Here is a 16,053-nt window from a genome sequence, read left to right as displayed (position 1 = left end):
CCACTTTGACCTCCCTGACGCGTTCCTAGCGCGGCTTCGAGATCGGCCCTCCGGTTCGCGAATTCGGGTTCCGCCGGTCGGATCGACTCGAAACTCGGCTGGGTGACTCACTTTCACCTCCCTGACGCGTTCCTAGCGCGGCTTCGCGATCGGCCCTCCGGTTCGCGAATTCGGGTTCCGCCGGTCGGATCGACTCGAAACTCGGCTGGGTGACTCACTTTCACCTCCCTGACGCGTTCCTAGCGCGGCTTCGCGATCGGCCCTCCGGTTCGCGAATTCGGGTTCCGCCGGTCGGATCGACTCGAAACTCGGCTGGGTGACTCACTTTCACCTCCCTGACGCGTTCCTAGCGCGGCTTCGCGATCGGCCCTCCGGTTCGCGAATTCGGGTTCCGCCGGTCGGATCGACTCGAAACTCGGCTGGGTGACTCACTTTCACCTCCCTGACGCGTTCCTAGCGCGGCTTCGCGATCGGCCCTCCGGTTCGCGAATTCGGGTTCCGCCGGTCGGATCGACTCGAAACTCGGCTGGGTGACTCACTTTCACCTCCCTGACGCGTTCCTAGCGCGGCTTCGCGATCGGCCCTCCGGTTCGCGAATTCGGGTTCCGCCGGTCGGATCGACTCGAAACTCGGCTGGGTGACTCACTTTCACCTCCCTGACGCGTTCCTAGCGCGGCTTCGCGATCGGCCCTCCGGTTCGCGAATTCGGGTTCCGCCGGTCGGATCGACTCGAAACTCGGCTGGGTGACTCACTTTCACCTCCCTGACGCGTTCCTAGCGCGGCTTCGCGATCGGCCCTCCGGTTCGCGAATTCGGGTTCCGCCGGTCGGATCGACTCGAAACTCGGCTGGGTGACTCACTTTCACCTCCCTGACGCGTTCCTAGCGCGGCTTCGCGATCGGCCCTCCGGTTCGCGAATTCGGGTTCCGCCGGTCGGATCGACTCGAAACTCGGCTGGGTGACTCACTTTCACCTCCCTGACGCGTTCCTAGCGCGGCTTCGCGATCGGCCCTCCGGTTCGCGAATTCGGGTTCCGCCGGTCGGATCGACTCGAAACTCGGCTGGGTGACTCACTTTCACCTCCCTGACGCGTTCCTAGCGCGGCTTCGCGATCGGCCCTCCGGTTCGCGAATTCGGGTTCCGCCGGTCGGATCGACTCGAAACTCGGCTGGGTGACTCACTTTCACCATCCCTGACGCGTTCCTAGCGCGGCTTCGCGATCGGCCTCCGGTTCGCGAATTCGGGTTCCGCCGGTCGGATCGACTCGAAACTCGGCTGGGTGACTCACTTTCACCTCCCTGACGCGTTCCTAGCGCGGCTTCGCGATCGGCCCTCCGGTTCGCGAATTCGGGTTCCGCCGGTCGGATCGACTCGAAACTCGGCTGGGTGACTCACTTTCACCTCCCTGACGCGTTCCTAGCGCGGCTTCGCGATCGGCCCTCCGGTTCGCGAATTCGGGTTCCGCCGGTCGGATCGACTCGAAACTCGGCTGGGTGACTCACTTTCACCTCCCTGACGCGTTCCTAGCGCGGCTTCGCGATCGGCCCTCCGGTTCGCGAATTCGGGTTCCGCCGGTCGGATCGACTCGAAACTCGGCTGGGTGACTCACTTTCACCTCCCTGACGCGTTCCTAGCGCGGCTTCGCGATCGGCCCTCCGGTTCGCGAATTCGGGTTCCGCCGGTCGGATCGACTCGAAACTCGGCTGGGTGACTCACTTTCACCTCCCTGACGCGTTCCTAGCGCGGCTTCGCGATCGGCCCTCCGGTTCGCGAATTCGGGTTCCGCCGGTCGGATCGACTCGAAACTCGGCTGGGTGACTCACTTTCACCTCCCTGACGCGTTCCTAGCGCGGCTTCGCGATCGGCCCTCCGGTTCGCGAATTCGGGTTCCGCCGGTCGGATCGACTCGAAACTCGGCTGGGTGACTCACTTTCACCTCCCTGACGCGTTCCTAGCGCGGCTTCGCGATCGGCCCTCCGGTTCGCGAATTCGGGTTCCGCCGGTCGGATCGACTCGAAACTCGGCTGGGTGACTCACTTTCACCTCCCTGACGCGTTCCTAGCGCGGCTTCGCGATCGGCCCTCCGGTTCGCGAATTCGGGTTCCGCCGGTCGGATCGACTCGAAACTCGGCTGGGTGACTCACTTTCACCTCCCTGACGCGTTCCTAGCGCGGCTTCGAGATCGGCCCTCCGGTTCGCGAATTCGGGTTCCGCCGGTCGGATCGACTCGAAACTCGGCTGGGTGACTCACTTTCACCTCCCTGACGCGTTCCTAGCGCGGCTTCGCGATCGGCCCTCCGGTTCGCGAATTCGGGTTCCGCCGGTCGGATCGACTCGAAACTCGGCTGGGTGACTCACTTTCACCTCCCTGACGCGTTCCTAGCGCGGCTTCGCGATCGGCCCTCCGGTTCGCGAATTCGGGTTCCGCCGGTCGGATCGACTCGAAACTCGGCTGGGTGACTCACTTTCACCTCCCTGACGCGTTCCTAGCGCGGCTTCGCGATCGGCCCTCCGGTTCGCGAATTCGGGTTCCGCCGGTCGGATCGACTCGAAACTCGGCTGGGTGACTCACTTTCACCTCCCTGACGCGTTCCTAGCGCGGCTTCGAGATCGGCCCTCCGGTTCGCGAATTCGGGTTCCGCCGGTCGGATCGACTCGAAACTCGGCTGGGTGACTCACTTTCACCTCCCTGACGCGTTCCTAGCGCGGCTTCGCGATCGGCCCTCCGGTTCGCGAATTCGGGTTCCGCCGGTCGGATCGACTCGAAACTCGGCTGGGTGACTCACTTTCACCTCCCTGACGCGTTCCTAGCGCGGCTTCGCGATCGGCCCTCCGGTTCGCGAATTCGGGTTCCGCCGGTCGGATCGACTCGAAACTCGGCTGGGTGACTCACTTTCACCTCCCTGACGCGTTCCTAGCGCGGCTTCGCGATCGGCCCTCCGGTTCGCGAATTCGGGTTCCGCCGGTCGGATCGACTCGAAACTCGGCTGGGTGACTCACTTTCACCTCCCTGACGCGTTCCTAGCGCGGCTTCGAGATCGGCCCTCCGGTTCGCGAATTCGGGTTCCGCCGGTCGGATCGACTCGAAACTCGGCTGGGTGACTCACTTTCACCTCCCTGACGCGTTCCTAGCGCGGCTTCGCGATCGGCCCTCCGGTTCGCGAATTCGGGTTCCGCCGGTCGGATCGACTCGAAACTCGGCTGGGTGACTCACTTTCACCTCCCTGACGCGTTCCTAGCGCGGCTTCGCGATCGGCCCTCCGGTTCGCGAATTCGGGTTCCGCCGGTCGGATCGACTCGAAACTCGGCTGGGTGACTCACTTTCACCTCCCTGACGCGTTCCTAGCGCGGCTTCGCGATCGGCCCTCCGGTTCGCGAATTCGGGTTCCGCCGGTCGGATCGACTCGAAACTCGGCTGGGTGACTCACTTTCACCTCCCTGACGCGTTCCTAGCGCGGCTTCGCGATCGGCCCTCCGGTTCGCGAATTCGGGTTCCGCCGGTCGGATCGACTCGAAACTCGGCTGGGTGACTCACTTTCACCTCCCTGACGCGTTCCTAGCGCGGCTTCGCGATCGGCCCTCCGGTTCGCGAATTCGGGTTCCGCCGGTCGGATCGACTCGAAACTCGGCTGGGTGACTCACTTTCACCTCCCTGACGCGTTCCTAGCGCGGCTTCGCGATCGGCCCTCCGGTTCGCGAATTCGGGTTCCGCCGGTCGGATCGACTCGAAACTCGGCTGGGTGACTCACTTTCACCTCCCTGACGCGTTCCTAGCGCGGCTTCGCGATCGGCCCTCCGGTTCGCGAATTCGGGTTCCGCCGGTCGGATCGACTCGAAACTCGGCTGGGTGACTCACTTTCACCTCCCTGACGCGTTCCTAGCGCGGCTTCGCGATCGGCCCTCCGGTTCGCGAATTCGGGTTCCGCCGGTCGGATCGACTCGAAACTCGGCTGGGTGACTCACTTTCACCTCCCTGACGCGTTCCTAGCGCGGCTTCGAGATCGGCCCTCCGGTTCGCGAATTCGGGTTCCGCCGGTCGGATCGACTCGAAACTCGGCTGGGTGACTCACTTTCACCTCCCTGACGCGTTCCTAGCGCGGCTTCGCGATCGGCCCTCCGGTTCGCGAATTCGGGTTCCGCCGGTCGGATCGACTCGAAACTCGGCTGGGTGACTCACTTTCACCTCCCTGACGCGTTCCTAGCGCGGCTTCGCGATCGGCCCTCCGGTTCGCGAATTCGGGTTCCGCCGGTCGGATCGACTCGAAACTCGGCTGGGTGACTCACTTTCACCTCCCTGACGCGTTCCTAGCGCGGCTTCGCGATCGGCCCTCCGGTTCGCGAATTCGGGTTCCGCCGGTCGGATCGACTCGAAACTCGGCTGGGTGACTCACTTTCACCTCCCTGACGCGTTCCTAGCGCGGCTTCGCGATCGGCCCTCCGGTTCGCGAATTCGGGTTCCGCCGGTCGGATCGACTCGAAACTCGGCTGGGTGACTCACTTTCACCTCCCTGACGCGTTCCTAGCGCGGCTTCGCGATCGGCCCTCCGGTTCGCGAATTCGGGTTCCGCCGGTCGGATCGACTCGAAACTCGGCTGGGTGACTCACTTTCACCTCCCTGACGCGTTCCTAGCGCGGCTTCGCGATCGGCCCTCCGGTTCGCGAATTCGGGTTCCGCCGGTCGGATCGACTCGAAACTCGGCTGGGTGACTCACTTTCACCTCCCTGACGCGTTCCTAGCGCGGCTTCGCGATCGGCCCTCCGGTTCGCGAATTCGGGTTCCGCCGGTCGGATCGACTCGAAACTCGGCTGGGTGACTCACTTTCACCTCCCTGACGCGTTCCTAGCGCGGCTTCGCGATCGGCCCTCCGGTTCGCGAATTCGGGTTCCGCCGGTCGGATCGACTCGAAACTCGGCTGGGTGACTCACTTTCACCTCCCTGACGCGTTCCTAGCGCGGCTTCGCGATCGGCCCTCCGGTTCGCGAATTCGGGTTCCGCCGGTCGGATCGACTCGAAACTCGGCTGGGTGACTCACTTTCACCACCCTGACGCGTTCCTAGCGCGGCTTCGCGATCGGCCCTCCGGTTCGCGAATTCGGGTTCCGCCGGTCGGATCGACTCGAAACTCGGCTGGGTGACTCACTTTCACCTCCCTGACGCGTTCCTAGCGCGGCTTCGCGATCGGCCCTCCGGTTCGCGAATTCGGGTTCCGCCGGTCGGATCGACTCGAAACTCGGCTGGGTGACTCACTTTCACCTCCCTGACGCGTTCCTAGCGCGGCTTCGCGATCGGCCCTCCGGTTCGCGAATTCGGGTTCCGCCGGTCGGATCGACTCGAAACTCGGCTGGGTGACTCACTTTCACCTCCCTGACGCGTTCCTAGCGCGGCTTCGCGATCGGCCCTCCGGTTCGCGAATTCGGGTTCCGCCGGTCGGATCGACTCGAAACTCGGCTGGGTGACTCACTTTCACCTCCCTGACGCGTTCCTAGCGCGGCTTCGCGATCGGCCCTCCGGTTCGCGAATTCGGGTTCCGCCGGTCGGATCGACTCGAAACTCGGCTGGGTGACTCACTTTCACCTCCCTGACGCGTTCCTAGCGCGGCTTCGCGATCGGCCCTCCGGTTCGCGAATTCGGGTTCCGCCGGTCGGATCGACTCGAAACTCGGCTGGGTGACTCACTTTCACCTCCCTGACGCGTTCCTAGCGCGGCTTCGCGATCGGCCCTCCGGTTCGCGAATTCGGGTTCCGCCGGTCGGATCGACTCGAAACTCGGCTGGGTGACTCACTTTCACCTCCCTGACGCGTTCCTAGCGCGGCTTCGCGATCGGCCCTCCGGTTCGCGAATTCGGGTTCCGCCGGTCGGATCGACTCGAAACTCGGCTGGGTGACTCACTTTCACCTCCCTGACGCGTTCCTAGCGCGGCTTCGCGATCGGCCCTCCGGTTCGCGAATTCGGGTTCCGCCGGTCGGATCGACTCGAAACTCGGCTGGGTGACTCACTTTCACCATCCCTGACGCGTTCCTAGCGCGGCTTCGCGATCGGCCCTCCGGTTCGCGAATTCGGGTTCCGCCGGTCGGATCGACTCGAAACTCGGCTGGGTGACTCACTTTCACCTCCCTGACGCGTTCCTAGCGCGGCTTCGCGATCGGCCCTCCGGTTCGCGAATTCGGGTTCCGCCGGTCGGATCGACTCGAAACTCGGCTGGGTGACTCACTTTCACCTCCCTGACGCGTTCCTAGCGCGGCTTCGCGATCGGCCCTCCGGTTCGCGAATTCGGGTTCCGCCGGTCGGATCGACTCGAAACTCGGCCGGGTGACTCACTTTCACCTCCCTGACGCGTTCCTAGCGCGGCTTCGCGATCGGCCCTCCGGTTCGCGAATTCGGGTTCCGCCGGTCGGATCGACTCGAAACTCGGCTGGGTGACTCACTTTGCACCTCCCTGACGCGTTCCTAGCGCGGCTTCGCGATCGGCCCTCCGGTTCGCGAATTCGGGTTCCGCCGGTCGGATCGACTCGAAACTCGGCTGGGTGACTCACTTTCACCTCCCTGACGCGTTCCTAGCGCGGCTTCGCGATCGGCCCTCCGGTTCGCGAATTCGGGTTCCGCCGGTCGGATCGTACTCGAAACTCGGCTGGGTGACTCACTTTGACCATCCCTGACGCGTTCCTAGCGCGGCTTCGCGATCGGACCTTCCGGTTCGCGAATTCGGGTTCCGCCGGTCGGATCGACTCGAAACTCGGCTGGGTGACTCACTTTCACCTCCCTGACGCGTTCCTAGCGCGGCTTCGCGATCGGCCCTCCGGTTCGCGAATTCGGGTTCCGCCGGTCGGATCGACTCGAAACTCGGCTGGGTGACTCACTTTCACCTCCCTGACGCGTTCCTAGCGCGGCTTCGAGATCGGCCCTCCGGTTCGCGAATTCGGGTTCCGCCGGTCGGATCGACTCGAAACTCGGCTGGGTGACTCACTTTCACCTCCCTGACGCGTTCCTAGCGCGGCTTCGCGATCGGCCCTCCGGTTCGCGAATTCGGGTTCCGCCGGTCGGATCGACTCGAAACTCGGCTGGGTGTACTCACTTTCACCTCCCTGACGCGTTCCTAGCGCGGCTTCGCGATCGGCCCTCCGGTTCGCGAATTCGGGTTCCGCCGGTCGGATCGACTCGAAACTCGGCTGGGTGACTCACTTTCACCATCCCTGACGCGTTCCTAGCGCGGCTTCGCGATCGGCCCTCCGGTTCGCGAATTCGGGTTCCGCCGGTCGGATCGACTCGAAACTCGGCTGGGTGACTCACTTTCACCTCCCTGACGCGTTCCTAGCGCGGCTTCGCGATCGGCCCTACGGTTCGCGAATTCGGGTTCCGCCGGTCGGATCGACTCGAAACTCGGCTGGGTGACTCACTTTCACCTCCCTGACGCGTTCCTAGCGCGGCTTCGCGATCGGCCCTCCGGTTCGCGAATTCGGGTTCCGCCGGTCGGATCGACTCGAAACTCGGCTGGGTGACTCACTTTCACCTCCCTGACGCGTTCCTAGCGCGGCTTCGCGATCGGCCCTCCGGTTCGCGAATTCGGGTTCCGCCGGTCGGATCGACTCGAAACTCGGCTGGGTGACTCACTTTCACCTCCCTGACGCGTTCCTAGCGCGGCTTCGCGATCGGCCCTCCGGTTCGCGAATTCGGGTTCCGCCGGTCGGATCGACTCGAAACTCGGCTGGGTGACTCACTTTCACCTCCCTGACGCGTTCCTAGCGCGGCTTCGCGATCGGCCCTACGGTTCGCGAATTCGGGTTCCGCCGGTCGGATCGACTCGAAACTCGGCTGGGTGACTCACTTTGACCTCCCTGACGCGTTCCTAGCGCGGCTTCGAGATCGGCCCTCCGGTTCGCGAATTCGGGTTCCGCCGGTCGGATCGACCCGAAACTCGGCTGGGTGTCTCACTTTCACCTCCCTGACGCGTTCCTAGCGCGGCTTCGCGATCGGCCCTCCGGTTCGCGAATTCGGGTTCCGCCGGTCGGATCGACTCGAAACTCGGCTGGGTGACTCACTTTCACCATCCCTGACGCGTTCCTAGCGCGGCTTCGCGATCGGACCTTCCGGTTCGCGAATTCGGGTTCCGCCGGTCGGATCGACTCGAAACTCGGCTGGGTGACTCACTTTGACCTCCCTGACGCGTTCCTAGCGCGGCTTCGCGATCGGCCCTCCGGTTCGCGAATTCGGGTTCCGCCGGTCGGATCGACTCGAAACTCGGCTGGGTGACTCACTTTCACCTCCCTGACGCGTTCCTAGCGCGGCTTCGCGATCGGCCCTCCGGTTCGCGAATTCGGGTTCCGCCGGTCGGATCGACTCGAAACTCGGCTGGGTGACTCACTTTCACCATCCTGACGCGTTCCTAGCGCGGCTTCGCGATCGGCCCTCCGGTTCGCGAATTCGGGTTCCGCCGGTCGGATCGACTCGAAACTCGGCTGGGTGACTCACTTTCACCTCCCTGACGCGTTCCTAGCGCGGCTTCGCGATCGGCCCTCCGGTTCGCGAATTCGGGTTCCGCCGGTCGGATCGACTCGAAACTCGGCTGGGTGACTCACTTTGACCTCCCTGACGCGTTCCTAGCGCGGCTTCGAGATCGGCCCTCCGGTTCGCGAATTCGGGTTCCGCCGGTCGGATCGACTCGAAACTCGGCTGGGTGACTCACTTTCACCTCCCTGACGCGTTCCTAGCGCGGCTTTCGCAGATCGGCCCTCCGGTTCGCGAATTCGGGTTCCGTCGGTCGGATCGTCTCGAAACTCGGCTGGGTGACTCACTTTGACCATCCTGACGCGTTCCTAGCGCGGCTTCGCGATCGGACCTTCCGGTTCGCGAATTCGGGTTCCTGCCGGTCGGATCGACTCGAAACTCGGCTGGGTGACTCACTTTGACCTCCCTGACGCGTTCCTAGCGCGGCTTCGGAATCGGCCCTCCGGTTCGCGAATTCGGGTTCCGCCGGTCGGATCGACTCGAAACTCGGCTGGGTGACTCACTTTCACCTCCCTGACGCGTTCCTAGCGCGGCTTCGAGATCGGCCCTCCGGTTCGCGAATTCGGGTTCCGCCGGTCGGATCGTACTCGAAACTCGGCTGGGTGACTCACTTTCACCTCCCTGACGCGTTCCTAGCGCGGCTTCGCGATCGGCCCTCCGGTTCGCGAATTCGGGTTCCGCCGGTCGGATCGACTCGAAACTCGGCTGGGTGACTCACTTTCACCTCCCTGACGCGTTCCTAGCGCGGCTTCGCGATCGGCCTCCGGTTCGCGAATTCGGGTTCCGCCGGTCGGATCGACTCGAAACTCGGCTGGGTGACTCACTTTCACCTCCCTGACGCGTTCCTAGCGCGGCTTCGCGATCGGCCCTCCGGTTCGCGAATTCGGGTTCCGCCGGTCGGATCGACTCGAAACTCGGCTGGGTGACTCACTTTCACCTCCCTGACGCGTTCCTAGCGCGGCTTCGCGATCGGCCCTCCGGTTCGCGAATTCGGGTTCCGCCGGTCGGATCGACTCGAAACTCGGCTGGGTGACTCACTTTCACCTCCCTGACGCGTTCCTAGCGCGGCTTCGCGATCGGCCCTACGGTTCGCGAATTCGGGTTCCGCCGGTCGGATCGACTCGAAACTCGGCTGGGTGACTCACTTTGACCTCCCTGACGCGTTCCTAGCGCGGCTTCGAGATCGGCCCTCCGGTTCGCGAATTCGGGTTCCGCCGGTCGGATCGACTCGAAACTCGGCTGGGTGACTCACTTTCACCTCCCTGACGCGTTCCTAGCGCGGCTTCGCGATCGGCCCTCCGGTTCGCGAATTCGGGTTCCGCCGGTCGGATCGACTCGAAACTCGGCTGGGTGACTCACTTTCACCTCCCTGACGCGTTCCTAGCGCGGCTTCGCGATCGGCCTCCGGTTCGCGAATTCGGGTTCCGCCGGTCGGATCGACTCGAAACTCGGCTGGGTGACTCACTTTCACCTCCCTGACGCGTTCCTAGCGCGGCTTCGCGATCGGCCCTCCGGTTCGCGAATTCGGGTTCCGCCGGTCGGATCGACTCGAAACTCGGCTGGGTGACTCACTTTCACCTCCCTGACGCGTTCCTAGCGCGGCTTCGCGATCGGCCCTCCGGTTCGCGAATTCGGGTTCCGCCGGTCGGATCGACTCGAAACTCGGCTGGGTGACTCACTTTCACCTCCCTGACGCGTTCCTAGCGCGGCTTCGCAGATCGGCCCTCCGGTTCGCGAATTCGGGTTCCGTCGGTCGGATCGTCTCGAAACTCGGCTGGGTGACTCACTTTGACCATCCTGACGCGTTCCTAGCGCGGCTTCGCGATCGGACTTCCGGTTCGCGAATTCGGGTTCTGCCGGTCGGATCGACTCGAAACTCGGCTGGGTGACTCACTTTGACCTCCCTGACGCGTTCCTAGCGCGGCTTCGGAATCGGCCCTCCGGTTCGCGAATTCGGGTTCCGCCGGTCGGATCGACTCGAAACTCGGCTGGGTGACTCACTTTCACCTCCCTGACGCGTTCCTAGCGCGGCTTCGAGATCGGCCCTCCGGTTCGCGAATTCGGGTTCCGCCGGTCGGATCGTCTCGAAACTCGGCTGGGTGACTCACTTTCACCTCCCTGACGCGTTCCTAGCGCGGCTTCGCGATCGGACTTCCGGTTCGCGGATTCGGGTTCCGCCGGTCGGATCGACTCGAAACTCGGCTGGGTGTCTCACTTTCACCTCCCTGACGCGTTCCTAGCGCGGCTTCGCGATCGGCCCTCCGGTTCGCGAATTCGGGTTCCGCCGGTCGGATCGACTCGAAACTCGGCTGGGTGACTCACTTTCACCATCCCTGACGCGTTCCTAGCGCGGCTTCGCGATCGGCCCTCCGGTTCGCGAATTCGGGTTCCGCCGGTCGGATCGACTCGAAACTCGGCTGGGTGACTCACTTTCACCTCCCTGACGCGTTCCTAGCGCGGCTTCGCGATCGGCCCTACGGTTCGCGAATTCGGGTTCCGCCGGTCGGATCGACTCGAAACTCGGCTGGGTGACTCACTTTGACCTCCCTGACGCGTTCCTAGCGCGGCTTCGAGATCGGCCCTCCGGTTCGCGAATTCGGGTTCCGCCGGTCGGATCGACTCGAAACTCGGCTGGGTGACTCACTTTCACCTCCCTGACGCGTTCCTAGCGCGGCTTCGCGATCGGCCCTCCGGTTCGCGAATTCGGGTTCCGCCGGTCGGATCGACTCGAAACTCGGCTGGGTGACTCACTTTCACCTCCCTGACGCGTTCCTAGCGCGGCTTCGCGATCGGCCCTCCGGTTCGCGAATTCGGGTTCCGCCGGTCGGATCGACTCGAAACTCGGCTGGGTGACTCACTTTCACCTCCCTGACGCGTTCCTAGCGCGGCTTCGCGATCGGCCCTCCGGTTCGCGAATTCGGGTTCCGCCGGTCGGATCGACTCGAAACTCGGCTGGGTGACTCACTTTCACCATCCCTGACGCGTTCCTAGCGCGGCTTCGCGATCGGCCCTCCGGTTCGCGAATTCGGGTTCCGCCGGTCGGATCGACTCGAAACTCGGCTGGGTGACTCACTTTCACCATCCCTGACGCGTTCCTAGCGCGGCTTCGCGATCGGCCCTCCGGTTCGCGAATTCGGGTTCCGCCGGTCGGATCGACTCGAAACTCGGCTGGGTGACTCACTTTGACCTCCCTGACGCGTTCCTAGCGCGGCTTCGAGATCGGCCCTCCGGTTCGCGAATTCGGGTTCCGCCGGTCGGATCGACTCGAAACTCGGCTGGGTGTACTCACTTTCACCTCCCTGACGCGTTCCTAGCGCGGCTTCGAGATCGGCCCTCCGGTTCGCGAATTCGGGTTCCGCCGGTCGGATCGACTCGAAACTCGGCTGGGTGACTCACTTTCACCATCCCTGACGCGTTCCTAGCGCGGCTTCGCGATCGGCCCTCCGGTTCGCGAATTCGGGTTCCGCCGGTCGGATCGACTCGAAACTCGGCTGGGTGACTCACTTTGACCTCCCTGACGCGTTCCTAGCGCGGCTTCGCGATCGGCCCTCCGGTTCGCGAATTCGGGTTCCGCCGGTCGGATCGACTCGAAACTCGGCTGGGTGACTCACTTTCACCTCCCTGACGCGTTCCTAGCGCGGCTTCGAGATCGGCCCTCCGGTTCGCGAATTCGGGTTCCGCCGGTCGGATCGACTCGAAACTCGGCTGGGTGACTCACTTTCACCATCCTGACGCGTTCCTAGCGCGGCTTCGCGATCGGCCCTCCGGTTCGCGAATTCGGGTTCCGCCGGTCGGATCGACTCGAAACTCGGCTGGGTGACTCACTTTCACCTCCCTGACGCGTTCCTAGCGCGGCTTCGCGATCGGCCCTCCGGTTCGCGAATTCGGGTTCCGCCGGTCGGATCGACTCGAAACTCGGCTGGGTGACTCACTTTCACCTCCCTGACGCGTTCCTAGCGCGGCTTCGCGATCGGCCCTCCGGTTCGCGAATTCGGGTTCCGCCGGTCGGATCGACTCGAAACTCGGCTGGGTGACTCACTTTCACCTCCCTGACGCGTTCCTAGCGCGGCTTCGCGATCGGCCCTCCGGTTCGCGAATTCGGGTTCCGCCGGTCGGATCGACTCGAAACTCGGCTGGGTGACTCACTTTCACCTCCCTGACGCGTTCCTAGCGCGGCTTCGAGATCGGCCCTCCGGTTCGCGAATTCGGGTTCCGCCGGTCGGATCGACTCGAAACTCGGCTGGGTGACTCACTTTCACCTCCCTGACGCGTTCCTAGCGCGGCTTCGCGATCGGCCCTCCGGTTCGCGAATTCGGGTTCCGCCGGTCGGAACGTCTCGATACTCGGCTGGGTGACTCACTTTGACCATCCTGACGCGTTCCTAGCGCGGCTTCGCGATCGGACTTCCGGTTCGCGAATTCGGGTTCCGCCGGTCGGATCGACTCGAAACTCGGCTGGGTGACTCACTTTCACCTCCCTGACGCGTTCCTAGCGCGGCTTCGCGATCGGCCCTCCGGTTCGCGAATTCGGGTTCCGCCGGTCGGATCGACTCGAAACTCGGCTGGGTGACTCACTTTCACCTCCCTGACGCGTTCCTAGCGCGGCTTCGCGATCGGCCCTCCGGTTCGCGAATTCGGGTTCCGCCGGTCGGATCGACTCGAAACTCGGCTGGGTGACTCACTTTCACCTCCCTGACGCGTTCCTAGCGCGGCTTCGCGATCGGACTTACGGCTTGCGGTTTCGGGTTCCGCCGGTCGGATCGACTCGATACTCGGCTGGGTGACTTCCTTTCACCATCCTGACGCGTTCCTAGCGCGGCTTCGCGATCGGACTTCCGGTTCGCGGATTCGGGTTCCGCCGGTCGGATCGACTCGAAACTCGGCTGGGTGACTCACTTTCACCTCCCTGACGCGTTCCTAGCGCGGCTTCGCGATCGGACTTCCGGTTCGCGGATTCCGCTTCCGCCGGTCGGATCGACTCGATACTCGGCTGGGTGACTCACTTTCACCTCCCTGACGCGTTCCTAGAGCGGCCGATGGATTAAACGCACGCCGGAGGATGGCCGGTGGATTAAACGCACCCCGGAGGATGGCCGATGGATTATACGATCCCGGAGGATGGCTGGTGGATGGCCGATGGATTAAACGCACGCCGGAGAATGGCCGGTGGATTAAACGTACGCCGGGAGATGACTGGTGGATTAAACGCACTCCGGAGGATGGCTGGTGGATGGCCGATGGATTAAACGCACGCCGGAGGATGGCCGGTGGATTAAACGCACGCCGGAGGATGGCCGGTGGATTAAACGCACGCCGGGAGATGGCTGGTGGATTAAACGCACTCCGGAGGATGGCTGGTGGATGGCCGATGGATTAAACGCACGCCGGAGGATGGCCGGTGGATTAAACGCACCCCGGAGGATGGCCGATGAATTATACGAACCCGGAGGATGGCTGGTGGATGGCCGATGGATTAAACGCACCCCGGAGGATGGCCGGTGGATTAAACGCACCCCGAAGGATGGCCGATGGATTATACGAACCCGGAGGATGGCTGGTGGATGGCCGATAAATTAAACGCACGCCGGAGGATGGCCGGTGGATTAAACGCACCCCGGAGGATGGCCGATGGATTATACGAACCCGGAGGATGGCTGGTGGATGACCGATGGATTAAACGCACGCCGGAGGTTGGCCGGTGGATTAAACGCACGCCGGAGGATGGCCGGTGGATTAAACGCACGCCGGAGGATGGCCGATGGATTAAACGCACGCCGGAGGATGGCCGGTGGATTAAACGCACGCCGGAGGATGGCCGGTGGATTAAACGCACGCCGGAGGATGGCCGATGGATTAAACGCACGCCGGAGGATGGCCGGTGGATTAAACGCACGCCGGAGGATGGCCGGTGGATTAAACGCACGCCGGAGGATGGCCCATGGATTAAACGCACGCCGGAGGATGGCTTACTGGTAGCCCAGTAAAATGACTCGAAATTTGTCGATTTGGAGGAAATAATTCGAACAGGGCTGAAACTTTGTAAACAGGCTTGTTTTTGAGTACTATTTAACATATTAAAAGTCCCCATGTGTAGACGCTACGTTGCGGGCAGGGGAGGGTCTAAAAGGTCCAAAAAACCAGTTTTTCGCAAATAACTCGGAAAATATCAACTTTACGGAAATTTATGTTGATATAAAAATTGTAGTTTACAAAATTCCGCACAATTTCGTTTTTTATTCAAGTCTGTACGACCAAATGGAGCAGAGATAGAATTTTTTTCAAAATTTGGAGGAAATAATACTGACGGCTGAAACTTTGTAAACAGGCTTGTTTTAGGGTACTATTTAACATATTAAAAGTCCCCATATGTAGACGCTACGTTGCGGGCAGGGGAGGGTCCAAAAGGTCCATGAGTCACAAGAACAAGTATGAAAAGTTGCCCGCGACTCAACAATATTGAGCGATAATTGCGAGACTATGCCTCTAAGGTGATGAGATTCATATGATGAAGCAAGGAGATTACAGTTTAAATCACCAGTAATAATAATGTTTTTATAACAATGCATAAATGAAGTGAGGGTGTCAACATATTGATCGAAATTTTTACCTCTCGGTCTACGATACATAGAGATAAGTAAGAGAGGCTCACGTGTGCCGTCCCGAATATCAAGAATGAGAGAGAGAGAGAGAGAGAGAGAGAGAGAGAGAGAGAGAGAGAGAGAGAGGGAGCGAGGGAGTCTCTGCTGGTACATGTTAGAATTAATTCCAAGTATTCAGGAGCCACCCGGTATTATTTGAAGCGATTTTGGTAATTTAGAAGTTACCCGGTACATGTTAGAATTAATTCCAAATATTTAAAAGCCACCCAGTATTATTTGAAGTGGTTTTGGTAATTTGGAAGCCACCCGGTATCATTAAAAACGATTTAGAATTAATTTCAATTATTTAGAAGCCACCCGGTACAAGTTTAAATTAATTCCAAGTATTTACAAACCACCCGGAATATCAAAAACGATTTTGATAATTTAGAAGCCACCTGGTACATGTTAGAATTAATTCCAAGTATTTAAAAGACACCCGATACAAGTTAGAATTAATTTGAAGTATTTTGAATTAATTCCAAGTATTTACAAGCCACCCGGTATTATTTGAAGCGATTTTGGAAATATAGAAGCCGCCCCCGGTGGCTTTGGTAATAATTTTGGAATTTTTGGAGCCCTCGAGAAACCCTTTGATATATTTTGTCGTACGCTCCTGGCTACCAAGTCGATTTACCAAGTTGACTTACCGCTCTACAATCTCTGTCATCTTTGTTCTTCTTCGTCCACTTCGTGTAAAGGCTATCGCACACAAAATTGCATAGCTTTGCATAAGCGTAACATAAGACCGCTAAACCAATGAGCATCCAGCATAAAGTCGCCATATTGATTTACATAAGATGCTCATTGGTCCAGCGGTCTTATGCTAAAGCGGAAAATACAGACTTTTGCATAACGCATAATACGTAAGCATAAGAAAACTGATTGGTTTATTTCTTTATGCACATGTGTGT

Source organism: Temnothorax nylanderi, unplaced genomic scaffold, assembly GCF_030848795.1.
Source record: "Temnothorax nylanderi isolate EJ_2023f unplaced genomic scaffold, tnyl_v1.0 TNYL_tig0354_pilon, whole genome shotgun sequence".
Taxonomy (NCBI): Eukaryota; Metazoa; Arthropoda; class Insecta; order Hymenoptera; family Formicidae; genus Temnothorax; species Temnothorax nylanderi.
This window is presented reverse-complemented; position numbering follows the sequence as displayed.